Below are 13243 nucleotides of genomic sequence, written 5' to 3'. Positions count from 1 at the left end.
TTGTCATGAAATTAACACAGGTCCTGGATTCAGAGAGGGTTGGGTCTGAAGTCAAGCTCTGCTCAGGTGGGTGACAAGAGATTGTCTCTGGTCTGTTTCTTCTTCTGCGAAATGAACACCTTGTTCTTACTATTCTTGTGAAAATTGAATAAGATAAGACATGCTGGTGCTACAACAGTGTCTGGCACAATGGAAGGGATTACACAGAAATGCTGATTCCCAGCACTCCTTGTCCTCACAAGTCACCCCATGCCTTTATTCACTCCAGCACAAGCATGTTCTGAGCCCAGGAAAAATACAAAAGGAACAAGACTGTCTATTCTGGTTTCAAGAAACGGATAAAGAGGCAGAGAAAGAAAGAGAGAGAGAGAGATTATAGGATATGATGACAAATAACTTAAGGGAGTTATAAACCAATCTTGAGAACACAAAAGAATAAAGTTATCTTGAAAAGTCTCTAAAAGATCTTAAATATTAGGCCACTTAACACCCACTAGAATAGCTACAATCAAAAAAACAAACAAAAAAACAAAACAAAACAAAAAAACACCACCACTGACAAAAACAAGAAAAACAACATAAAAAAGCAAGTTTGTGGAGAAATTGGAACCATTATACATTGCTCACAGGAATATAAAATTCCACAGCTACTGTGGAAAACAGTTTAGTGGTTCCTCAAAAAGTGTAACATAGGGGCGTCTGGGTAGCTCAGTCAGTTGAGCATCGGACTCTTGATTTCAGCTTGGGTTGTGGTCCCAGGGTCATGCAATTGAGCCTTGCATCAGGCTCCTTGGGGAGCCTGCTTGGGATTCTTTCTCTCAGCCCCTCTCCCCCATTCATGTTCTCTCTCTCTCTCTCTAATTAAAAAAAAAAACAGGGGTGCTCAGGTGGTTCAGTCAGTTAAGCATCCAACTCTTGGTTTTGGCTCAGGTAGTGATCTTGCGGTTTGTGGGTCCAAGCCCCGCATCAGGCTCTGCGCTGATAGTGTGGAGTCTGCTTGGGGTTCTCTCTCTCCCTCTCTCTCTACATGCCCCCCCCACTCTCTCTCAAAATAAATAAGTACACTTAAAAAATTAAAATAAAATAAAATAATTTTTACAGTGCAACATAGACTCGAGACCCAGCAATTTCATCCCTAGGTATATACCCCCAAAGAATTGAAAGGAGGGGGCGCCTGGGTGGCGCAGTCGGTTAAGCGTCCGACTTCAGCCAGGTCACGATCTCGCGGTCCGTGAGTTCGAGCCCCGCGTCGGGCTCTGGGCTGATGGCTCGGAGCCTGGAGCCTGTTTCCGATTCTGTGTCTCCCTCTCTCTCTGCCCCTCCCCCGTTCATGCTCTGTCTCTCTCTGTCCCAAAAATAAAAATAAACGTTGAAAAAAAAAAAAAATTGAAAGGAGACTTTCAAACAGACACTGGTACATGAAAGTTCACAGCAGCACTATTCACAATTACCAAAGCATGGAAACAACCCAAGCGGAAAAATACAAGGTGATATACACAATGGAGTACTATTCAGTCAGAGTAAGGAATGAAGCATTGATACATGTTACAGTATGTAGGATCTTTGAAACATTATGTTAAGCGCAAGAAGCCAGTTACACAAGACCATGTATTATGTGATTCCATTTACATAAAATGTCTGGAATAGGCAAATCCCCAGAGACAGAAAGTAGATTAGTGGTCGATTAGGGCTGAGGGAGATGGAGAAATCAAGGGAGGGGGTAAGACCTAAAGGGTATAGTGTTTCTCTTTGTGGAGACAAAAATATTCTAAAACTGACGCTGGTGATGGTTGTATATATCTGTGACTATACTAAAACTGCTGAATTGTAGGCTTAAATGGATCAATTATAAGGTATGTGTATTATATCTCAGTCTGTTTTTAAAAAGAAAGAGAAGGAAACTAAAAATAAAAATATGAAAACACACACACATACACACAATGTCCTAGGAGTTTGGCCAGACTTCTGCTAGATCCAGTAGAGATAGTGACGTTGGTGACCATTCCAATGCTAGAGCTGAAAACAAAAACTTCACAAAACTAAGAGTATGGCAGGCACAGAGGGTAAGAATGGAACCACTCGTCCAAAGCCCAAGACAGAGAATGGAGCTAGTGTCTTCTGCAGCACTGAGAGGACAAGTGGGAGCCAGGACATAGGAAAGGGGGCCAGAGAACAAGGAGACATGCGATCACTATGGATATGGAAGAGTTGCCCCCATCAGAGGCCTGGAAAGCAGGCTTCAGAGTGACCCTGCCATTCACTGGGCACGTGTGCAGGCAAGCTTGTGATCTTTCTTAAGCATCCGTTTCCTGTAAAATGGTAATAAACATAATGCTCACCTCACAAGATGCTTTCAGGGTTTAATGAAACAAGATAGGTAAAGCATGGAGTCAGAGTCTGGCAAACAGTACGCAGTCAATAAGTATTAGCTCCTTGAATCTGTGGGAAGCCAAGAGTTTAAAGTGAGAAATGTCCAGTTATCAACAAAATGTTATGTCAGATGATAAAGGTTTCAAGCTTTTTGAACTTTTGAGTAATTTATACACATTATCACTAATTTAACTTCCCCTGATCCATCAAGAAATACACATGGTTTTTTAAAAACCTCTAGAGAATGATGGTAAATGTCTCCTAGACTAATGATACTGATCTGGCCTCGGTAGCTCAAGCTTAGCCATAAAAATAACAAATTCTTTTATGATGATATTCTAATTAAATATCCCAAACTTTATTCCAGGTATCTGCAATCCAGTATTGGCAGAGCTAATTCAACCAAGAACATTCTGGCCAGCAAATAATAAATTCTCAGAAGCCAAAATTTCCATTTACACCTGTAAATAGAAAATTCAATTTAATGCAAATTGTTAAATAATAAGACCAGTGGGCAATGAACCATACTAAACACATCACATGAAATGGATCAGTCATGCAGCATGGTGACCAAGAAAGAAATTTGTGACACATTCTGTTCTGTAGCTAAATGCTACGTGTTTACACACGCATGCACACACACGCACGAGCACTGAACAAGGCGCTTCCACAGAGACACAGCACACACATGAAAAATGTACAAATTCGGATGAGTGGCTGGTTACATTCCTCTCTATTTAAAATCTTTTGGTCACCTTCCATGGGATCATCTAACCATGCAGAATGCTGTTTTATACAATGCTTGGCAGAGCAGTTGTTAGGCAGAGGAATCCTGTAAACGGTTTCATTGAAGCTAAAAATCATTAAGAAGTAGATTCGGGCGTGCTCTTTTGTTGGACCTCCTCCTTGAGAAAATTCAGAAATCACTGTCCACAAATTTAAAAGTAGCAAAATAGTTACAGAACCCCTTTAGCTGTGAGGCACATAAGTCAGATTAAAATCACTCAATGTAGATAATTTTTTTTCTTACCATAATTTGGCCAATAGGATATTGCTATGCCTCAGAGATTTTGGAGGTTGTTCAAGGTGCTAGATTTAGGATGTATGTTACAGTGTGTCCAGAGAGCAAGGAAGTTGGGGGTGAAAAGTTTGGAAGAAAATAGGTTTGATTTTTAAACATTTTCTAGCTTTCCGCTCTCTCTCTTTTCTTAAAGAAAACATCATGCATCTGAGCTTAGAAACAGCTTAAAAGAAAAAAAAAATCACATGGATCGTCTTTCGTCCTAGTCACCAAGGCGCTGACACCCTAACACAGCCTGTTATAACAAGAGAGTAAAATCCTTAATGCTGACGTAACACTTTGCTTTTTGGGTTCCCAGAGTCTGAAGAGTATACAGACCAAAGCCAAGCAAATCTTAGTGGCAGATTTTTTCCCCCATATGTGTTTGTGAAGTACCTGTTTGCCAGAAGCTGGAGGATTTCACAGCAAGTGGGACTTTCAGGCTAAAACTAGGAAATGCCAGGGTGAGTCTGGACAAGTTGGTCACCCCAAGTATTTGTCAATAAAAGACTACAACTGGCACTTAATCATAATATTTGATGTTACACACACATCAAATCAACACACATGTATTGAAATAATTTTAAAATCATGCCATTTAAAAATGAGAATGCGAAATATTCAGCTAAATGATATACTAATTATTCATTAATTTCCCTCAGCATCCTTTTGTTATTTCTACTTCTGTGAGCTCCCATCAAACCTTAAAGGAAATTTTCAGGTGTATTTTCCAATCAGAAGGACCCATGGTCAACCTAAGAATTTACCCCAAGCCCACTGGTCCTCAGGAAATTGGAAAATTTTGAGAAAAGGGTTTTAATGTAAAATTGTTTCTATACTGAATCAGAGAACTGATTTTACTTTTTGAATAATTCAGCTGAAATTTATGTTAGCCTGAAATATTAATATAATTAAGGAAGTAAAATATTATCTGGAATATGGCTTTACCCCAATCAAAATAAAACATCAAATCCTTTTCTTTATTTTATCAGCTGAGCTTAGCATTTTCTTCTTGCCTAGAAATTTGTTAATGAAACTAATACAGTGAAAGAAAGTTTTTATATTTACCCACCTTTGTCACTCTCCACTTACATCTTCACATCTTTAAGAAAAATGAAAACACAGAGTAGCAAAATTATATTTGTTTCTTTCTAAATTCATTGTAGGTATATTTGATTTCTTCCAAATTTCCAATGGTATCTGCTATATTTCGTTACTGAAATATTTCATGTAATTAATTAAGAAGTAGGGATAATGTAGGACCACTTCATCCAAAGATCTACCAGCATATGGAAAACACTGCAAATTACCAAATAAGTCCATTGAGTGAAACATAAAGTAAAAATGAGTTTAAGAGACAGCTGGACATGTTTATGTAGGCAAGGGGGTTGGAAGATATGCTGACAACACAGAGAGGTGTGTTGCAATAAACTTGAAGGAGACAGGCCATTGGGCCAACCATCCCTTTTCTATCCAGGAATTCCTTATGTTCTCATTAGTGTCTCACATCTGGACAGCTGTGTTATTAAAATCTTGTCCTAAACTCGAGTCAATGAAAGGGTTTGGTGTCTCAATTTCATTCTTCCTTTACGTATTGAACACACACACACACACACACACACACACACACACACACATTTCAACTTTTGTTCAAGGAAGCGTTTCACATCCAGATGTCAGATTTCTGTGACTCATGGCCAAGGAGAGAGAAGGGCTCTGTGAACAAGCTTGTTCTGATCATGTCCACCTCTGTCTGATACGAGTACATATTCATGGCACCTCACTTTCGTAAATACAACATTCTAAGCAGTCCTTTGCATGACCACCACCTTCAGTTTGGAGTTAGGCCTCAAGCTTCTATAGCTCAGTTTCTTGGGAAGAAAAAAATATTTTAAGGGTTAGAGAAAAAGGGCAGTTCTCATTCCTTTATCTTTCCTCATCTTTTAAAATATGTGGTTAGGAAAGATTTTGTACAGGATTGGTTAGAAGCCAAGAGTTTCACTGACCCTTTTAGTCATTGCCATTTCACATTTCTTGCCTCAGGAAGTGGTTGAGCTTTTGAACACATTCATATTTTAATATAAATGATGTGGGCATAACCTGCATCTGAATATAAATACCAAGCACCTGCTTTAGCACTTTATAATTAACACACACTTGGATCCCCACTGTGTCATTTGCTCTAAATCATGGTCCCTTTAGGTTGGTGCTATTATCTTATGTTTTTACACATAGAAACTGAGATCCAATGAAGGTAAGGGACTTGGCTAAAATCACTTGCCCAAGTGGTAAGTGGTCGAGTTAAAGCATGTGCTGTGTAGATCCACCTTTAAATATGTGTGTATGTGTGTGTATGTATATATATATATATATATATATATACATACACACACACATATAAATACATATATAAATACACATATATAAGTAAATACACACACACACACACACATATACATGCATACCTGGAAACATGGATATAAGATGAACTTACATTCAAACAGAAAATAAAGTCCCATCTCTAATGTGAGTTTTAAAAAAATAAAGTTGAGCAAAAACACAAACAAATGATAAACTTAAATCTATTGGGTCCATTTCTAAAGACTTAATCCTACATGGTAACTAGATAAGCATATGTACTATTTCATTCTCACAAGTTAAGAGTAAAGATGCCTGGGGGGTGTCTGGGTGGCTCAGTCATTTAAAGGACCCACTCTTGGGACTCTCAGTTTCAACTCAGGTCATGATCTTGCGGTTTGGTGAGGTGGAGCCCCACATTGGGCTCCGCACTGACAGAGCGGAGCCTGCTTGGGATTCTCTCCCTCCTCACTCTCTGCCCTTCCCCCACTCACATCCCCCTCTCTCATTAAACATTAAAAAAAAATTTTTTAAAGGGTAAAGATACCTAAGGAAACAAAATTCATACAATTTACTAACTAAAGACTTCTTTATAGTTTTGCTATCCTTTTGTTGTTGTTGTTGTTTTAGGCTAAAAAAATTATAGCCATTACAGTTAATAATAAATGAATCAAAATACTGAATTGTTTGTTTATATTTGTTTAAATTTCAAGCATCATACCCTTTGCAATGAAAACCCAGGCACCACCTGTGTTCTAATGAACTGACACTGAAATAATATTGTCTCCACAAAAGCCAAATCCACACTCAGAAGCTATTAATTGCTCTTGGTGTACACAGAAGCCTTACTCAATATTTGGGCATCACAGATAGTATTGGAATACAAACCAATAGGTGAGAGAGAGAGAAAGAGAGAGAGAGCAGCTGTGGTGGCAGGACGAGGGCACTGAGGGAAGAGAGACCGAGCCTGACACCTAAGGAGGACAAGACACCCTAGAGCCTCACAAGGAGCAGCTCCCCAATACCCAATCCCTTCTGATTATTCACTGTATCTGCTTTGGTGCCCATTCCATCATTTGGTTCTCTCCTGGAACAAGTGCCCTGGCCTGAACCCCAGTTTGAGGCTCCTCCCCCAATAATCTGCCTAGCCCTTACCAGTAGCCTCCTGTCAGTCACCAGAGCCTATCCATGAGACCCAGTAGCTGATTGGAGTCCTACTTCCACTGAAACAGAACCCCTCAGAAAGTAAGAGGTACTGCCTCATACTTGGCAAGAAGAGCCACTGAGCACCTGAAAGAGCCCTGGATGTTGAGGTCAGCCTCTCATAAACTTTGTGCATCAAAGCACTCCAGCTACTGTCGTTGAAACATTGGCCTCCCTCCCTGAAGTTCTGACATTAGACTTTCTCCTCACTCCCTCCGAGCCAGCTCTGAGGTCCCAACATGCCTTTAGCCCAGCCTGGAAGGGTTATAACATGTCACAGGTGATTTAAACTAATTTCAGTGGTGGTTAATGGATTTCAAAGACCTGACCTTTTGTGCATTAGGAAGACCTACTCTTCCCTTCACTTTATTTTGTAGCTATCATTTGGCTGGATGGCCTGCTGTCTATATTCCCAATAGCATTCATCACGCACAATCTGTCTTCCCTGCCAGCCTGCAACGATTAGGTCTGTATCCTTATTGTCGGCATGGAGTCCAACACATAGTAGGGAATTGGTAAGCATTTGCTGAATGAATAAATATGTGATACACGTGTATAATTGTCAAGCAGTTCATTTGTTTAGGACATGAAGTGCCCCATCACATATTTGAATTTATTAATTGGCCAATAATCCTGATGCATTAGTAAACACATTTAAACTTTAACATATTGGGGTGCCTGGGTGGCTCAGTCGGTTAAGCATCCGACTTTGGCTCAGGTCATGATCTTGCAGTCTGTGAGTTCTGGCCCTGTGTCGGGCTCTGTGCAGACAGCTCAGAGCCTGGAGCCTGGAGCCTATTTCGATTCTGTGTCTCCCTCTCTCTCTGCCCGTCCCCTGCTCACGCTCTGTCTCTCTCTGTCTCTGAAAAATGAATAAACCTTAAAAAGAAAAATTAAACTTTAACATATTTACACATAAGGGCACACTTTCAAAAACCATTTTACCAATGTCTAGGGGTAGGTAGGAGGAAGATTATAAATATCTTTGCATTCAGTTGTTGTTTCATAGTATATACAGAATTTAGTTTGTATTACTGGCCTCTCAAGAGAGAATTGAAGCACAAATAATATGTTTTTATCTACCATCTTACATGTGAAGTTTTTCTCCCTTCAAAAGAGTATTTGCCAACTTTGCTTTATAAAATTCTAAGTAAACAGAAGGAAAAGACAGCCCCTTACTGGAAGTAGCATTTTCATTCAACAACAGAACTATAATAAATATACCTTTTCTTGGGCTTCACATTCATCAGCAAAAAGTCCAGAAAACTATAGGTAGAATATATTGAGATAGCCTCCTTATCTTTACTTAAAACTAATAATTTTGTGACTTCATGACAAAAGGAAAAAATTATTTTTCAATGTTCAGTATCTATACGATCCCGGCTGCCCCTACTTTCCCATCTCAAATAAACCCAAATAATTTTCCAATTTTGTTCCCAAACCACTTTCTTGACCAACTGTTTATGACTTGGTGCCTTTATGTACTAAAGACAAGTGACAAACCAGTTATGGAAGAGAAGAGAAAAAATCTCTTCAGGTTGCTCTCCTAAAACCAAGGCTCCCTTTCTAATGTGTACACATATTTGTACATGTATGTATCAGAACTAATCTAAGTCACAGGGCAGAATTCAATTCCATTTTGATGGCACTCTGCTATGACTCTGAGCCAGTCCCTTCAACACTCTGTTTCCTCATCTGTCACAAAAAAGTACTAAAATTTGCCCTTGGCCAGTTTCACAAAGATGATTCCATATCTGAAAACATACTTGGGGCTTCCAAAATGGGTTTATTTCATCTGACTCCATCAAAATCTTAATTTCCTCCTTTTCCAAATGGGGCATAATAATATCTGCCAACCTTGAAAGTTTATTGTAAGGATCAAGTGAAGATAATACATATGCAAAAGCTTTGAAATTTGAAAATGTTTTACATGTGAAAGTTATTTTTATTCGAATACTTTCACAAATGCTTGTCTAATCTAAATACAAGTTATTGCAAACTACAATGAGACCTTTCCGATTGGGGGGGCCCCCTGTTAATATGAAGTGCAGGGAAGCTGCATTGCTCCTGTGGCTAAATGCATCATCTGCAGAACATGCGTGTGCTTGGTGCTCTTTGTTCAGCAGTGAAAATCAGCTCCTATCATGACATTCACGTTCACTTCAAAATGTATTTTTAAGTGTCCACCGTGTGCCAGATACTTACTAGGAGTCGAGGGTATGCCTTAGCTCAGACTACTATACAGCATACCATAGACTGCATGGCATAAACAATAGACATTTAGTCTTCATGGCTCTGAAAGCTGGGAATTCTAAGATCAAGGTGCCAGTGTGTTCACTTCCTGGTGAGAACTGGCTTCCTACCTTGTAGACAGCCACCTTCTCGCTGTGTGCATGGGGACAGCAAGCTCTCTGTGTCCTTTTTCTTACAAGGGCACTAATCTCACCTTGGGCTCCCACCCTCATGACCTCATCTCAACCTGATTACTTCCCAAATGCCCCACCTCCACATACCATCACATTGGGAATTAGGCCTTCAAAAAATCGATTCTGGGAGCTAGAACATTCGGACCAGACGAGAGTATAAAGATGAAAGTGGCAGTGTCCCTGGCCTCAGAGAAGCCTTATTCTAGTTGAAAGAAGACACATAAAGGCAACACAGCAGTGCAGAGTGTTAAGTGCTGTGAGGACACAGAAGAGCCAGCCTCAGACTTCTAGGAGGAGATGACATGTGAGATGAGTTAAAGAATGAACGCTCAAGTCAGCCACACGAAGGGAAAGGAGAGAATACTCCCAGTAAAAAGCATAGGTGCAAAGGCCCTAACATTGGAAATAATATGGCTTAAGGGGAAATACAAGCAATAGTACAAAAGGTAATGTGCCCTTTGAAGATTGGCAGGAGACGAAAATGAAGAAGAGAATGTGTTCCACCCAAGAGAGCCTCATGTGCTTGGCTAAAGAACCTGTGGTTTATGACATAGGCATAAGAAATGCTGCAGTATTCAAACCATGGGGACAGGCAGGATTAAACTGGCCCGGTTTCTTGGATTCTTGATTTTATCCAAAACTATGGAAGAGGTACAAAGTTTGAATTGAAAGGTTATCATTTCAAAACAATATTCATAAATATTTAAACACCCACCCTCAGGGGTCCATCTTTGAGGTTCGCTGAGTTTGAGGAATACCACACTCATGTCATTGGGAACTGCTGACAGTGGTGACACAGTCAGATAGATGTTGTTGTAGATCAATGACTCATACCGGTGATGGAGAATAGATACGAGGGAGGAAAGACTGGAAACAGGAAAGCCAGTCGGGAGGTGGGCACAGCGTTCCAGGAAAGAGATGACGAGTACCTGAAACAGGGTAAGATGAAAGTGTGGAGGATTTGGGAAACGTGAGCACATGTCAGGAACTTGTGGAGGTAAGATCGTTAGCATTTGCTGACTCATTAAATATGATTTTTTTTTTTTTTTTTAAGAAAAGAGTCAAGGGGCACCTGGGTGGCTTAGCGGGTTAAGCGTCTGGCTCTTGATTTTGGCTCAGATCACAATCTCACAGCTCGTGGGTCTAAGCCCACAGAGGGCTCCTGTTGCTGACAGCATGGAGGCTGCTTGGGATTCTCTCCCTCCTTCTCTCTCTCTCTTCCCCCTCCCTCACTCATGCATTCTATCTCTCCCTTTCTCAAAAATAAATAAACTTTTTAAAAAAATTTTAAAAAGGAGTTAAAAGTCACCCCAGGATTTGGGCTTGGAAGACTTGGGATGGACAGTTGTGCCCTTCAATAAGCTGCAGAATATAGGAGAAAGTCAAAAGTTAGATTATCCCTTCAGCTCTGACCATGTACATTTCTACATACCCATGAAAATCCAGGTGAAGATGTTCTGAATTCCTCCTGATAGTCTCTTCCGATTCTCCTGCGAAAAATCACAAGCATTTGCAAGGTGGTCAGAATTAGTAGGCCATTCGGCTTTATCTCCTTCCTCACTTCCGGTGGCCATGTCTAGACTTCCTATATGACCTGGGTTCGCCTCCTTCACTATTTTCTCCGATGCTTCTTAGCATCTATGACAGAGTAGTGGCTGCCTGAGTGTGGTTTTCCTAGGGAAGCACAAACAACCCAGTTCCTTAAGCTCCTTGGTTTTTTAACCTTTTCAATAACACGCCATATGTCACTGACTTGAGGACTATTCTTAAATAAGTAACCTAGAAGAAAATTCATTATCATACCATCCACAATCTCTTAGCCTCCCATGTCCCTATTTCTGAACTTTATTTCATTTCCAACAACTTCGTTTCTAATCTTGCTCCTGGATTCCCAATTATAATAAAACAAACACTGATCTCAGGTGGGGAATAAGCATCAGAAACAGATGAACTCATAAGACAAAAATCTTATGTCTCTGTCCTCCTGTTTTCATGCAAATGTCCCCAGTAATTAAATCAGGGAAAGAAAATGTAGCAAAAACATATCAGCCAAATGGTTTCAAAATTTCAAAAGAAGCTGTAAATATGGTCTTTTTTAGAAGATCAGGTTCTAACTAGAGTATGAGAAAGGGTAACAGTTGTTCTGATGAAGCAGTTTTTAAATTCTTGTCAGTGATTTAAAGAGAGATAACTGATGTATGTTGAAGAAGCTGGCAAGATTTTTAAATAGTTCGGACGCTACAGGGAGCATTTTTTTTTTCTTAAAGCAATGTACTCAGAAGTGTTGGCAAGATTTTATTTGAACGTAGCAGTGCTTATGTGAGGAAGTTATTTTGAATTACCCTAGTATAAATATGTATGACTTTATTTGTATTGAAAATTTCCTTTGCAAGTGAGTGACTGAGGGACTGTTATATCTCTATTGCTTGGCAAATGATTTCAGTATTTCATTTTGGAAATAAAATACTCAAAACTCAAAAATAATGCCAGACTCCTGTTTATGACCACAGGTGATTTTTGTGCCTACATTAATACCTTTTAACTCCTATTTGCCATGTGGCACAAATGGCATCTGTTGTCTTACGTCTGGCTTTTTTTATACAGTATTCATGCATGCAAGCATTCATTCATTCGGCAGACATTATTCAGAACCTCTCAGCCACCAAGCTCTATGCTAGGCACAAGGCAGACAGCAATAGTATTGAACTGGCCTTCCTTATAATATTTCACGTAAGCATTCTGTTTCCTCTGGGCAGTTTTCTGCAATATAGTGGAAATTTCTAATCTTAGCATCATAGCTTATTATTTAAAAAGCTAAGCCTGTTGAAGGCTGTGGACAAGGCTAACTTTGAAAGATAGTTTTTCCTCTCAGCAGAGAACACCAAAACAAGGGTAAGAGGAGGTGAGGGCCCTGAGAAATAGGACCTGAAGGGGAAGGAAGAAGAGAGAGGGAAGGGTACTGGAGAAGCAAAGCATTGTAAATAGGGCTCATACTTTTCACCTCTGGACTTTTGAGCAACCAGTTACTGTTCTACGTGAAAATGAAACTCCTGGCAGGAAAATCATCTAGCCCCTGCGCTGATGGAGCCTGTTCGTTTACTTAAAGGAGAAACAAAACACAACCCTACACCTTCTTTGTTTTCCTTCTTCAGCTCTTGTGTGGTGTGAGCAGGTGAGGAGATCATTTATTCTCAAGTGCAACTTCACACTTGGCGGCATAAGCAAATCATACTTGTACTAGTTCGGTCCATTTCCTCCTTATGATTTCTTTCCTTTTTCAGAGAAAACCTCTTATTAAATTTTAATATATTTACTTAAAAATCAACCACGAGAAGGCTCATCAGAGCCATTTAAAGAGAAAGACAAATATATACACATAATTCTGCATATGCTCCTTCGTTTATCTGAGGCCACGTGTAAAGCTGATACAGCGGAAGGGAAATAAGCCAGCCTAACTTGATAAAAAGGAAGTGTGTGAGTCTAAGTGTCCATGGTCCCTGCCTGCTACCCTCATCTATCCTCGTGCTCATCTCAAGCCGTTACAAGTGTGAAACAGGAGCTCACTTTACTTCCCTTTAAAGCTTTTTAATGAACGGCAGATTCCACAAAAGACAACAAATATTTACTATATAACAAGCACTGTCTTAGGGAATCAGGAAAGATACATCAGGGGTAGATCATCTTCCTTTGTCAAATAAATTACTATTCAAAGATCCTAAGTGAAGCAACGATTAAAAATTTCCAAGTGATGGGGTGCCTGGGTGGCTCAGTTGGGTAAGCAGCCGATTTTTGATTTGAGTTCAGGTCATTATCTCACCGTTTATGA

Source organism: Prionailurus bengalensis, chromosome C1 (assembly GCF_016509475.1).
Source record: "Prionailurus bengalensis isolate Pbe53 chromosome C1, Fcat_Pben_1.1_paternal_pri, whole genome shotgun sequence".
Taxonomy (NCBI): Eukaryota; Metazoa; Chordata; class Mammalia; order Carnivora; family Felidae; genus Prionailurus; species Prionailurus bengalensis.
Note: the sequence above shows the minus strand (reverse complement) of the source record.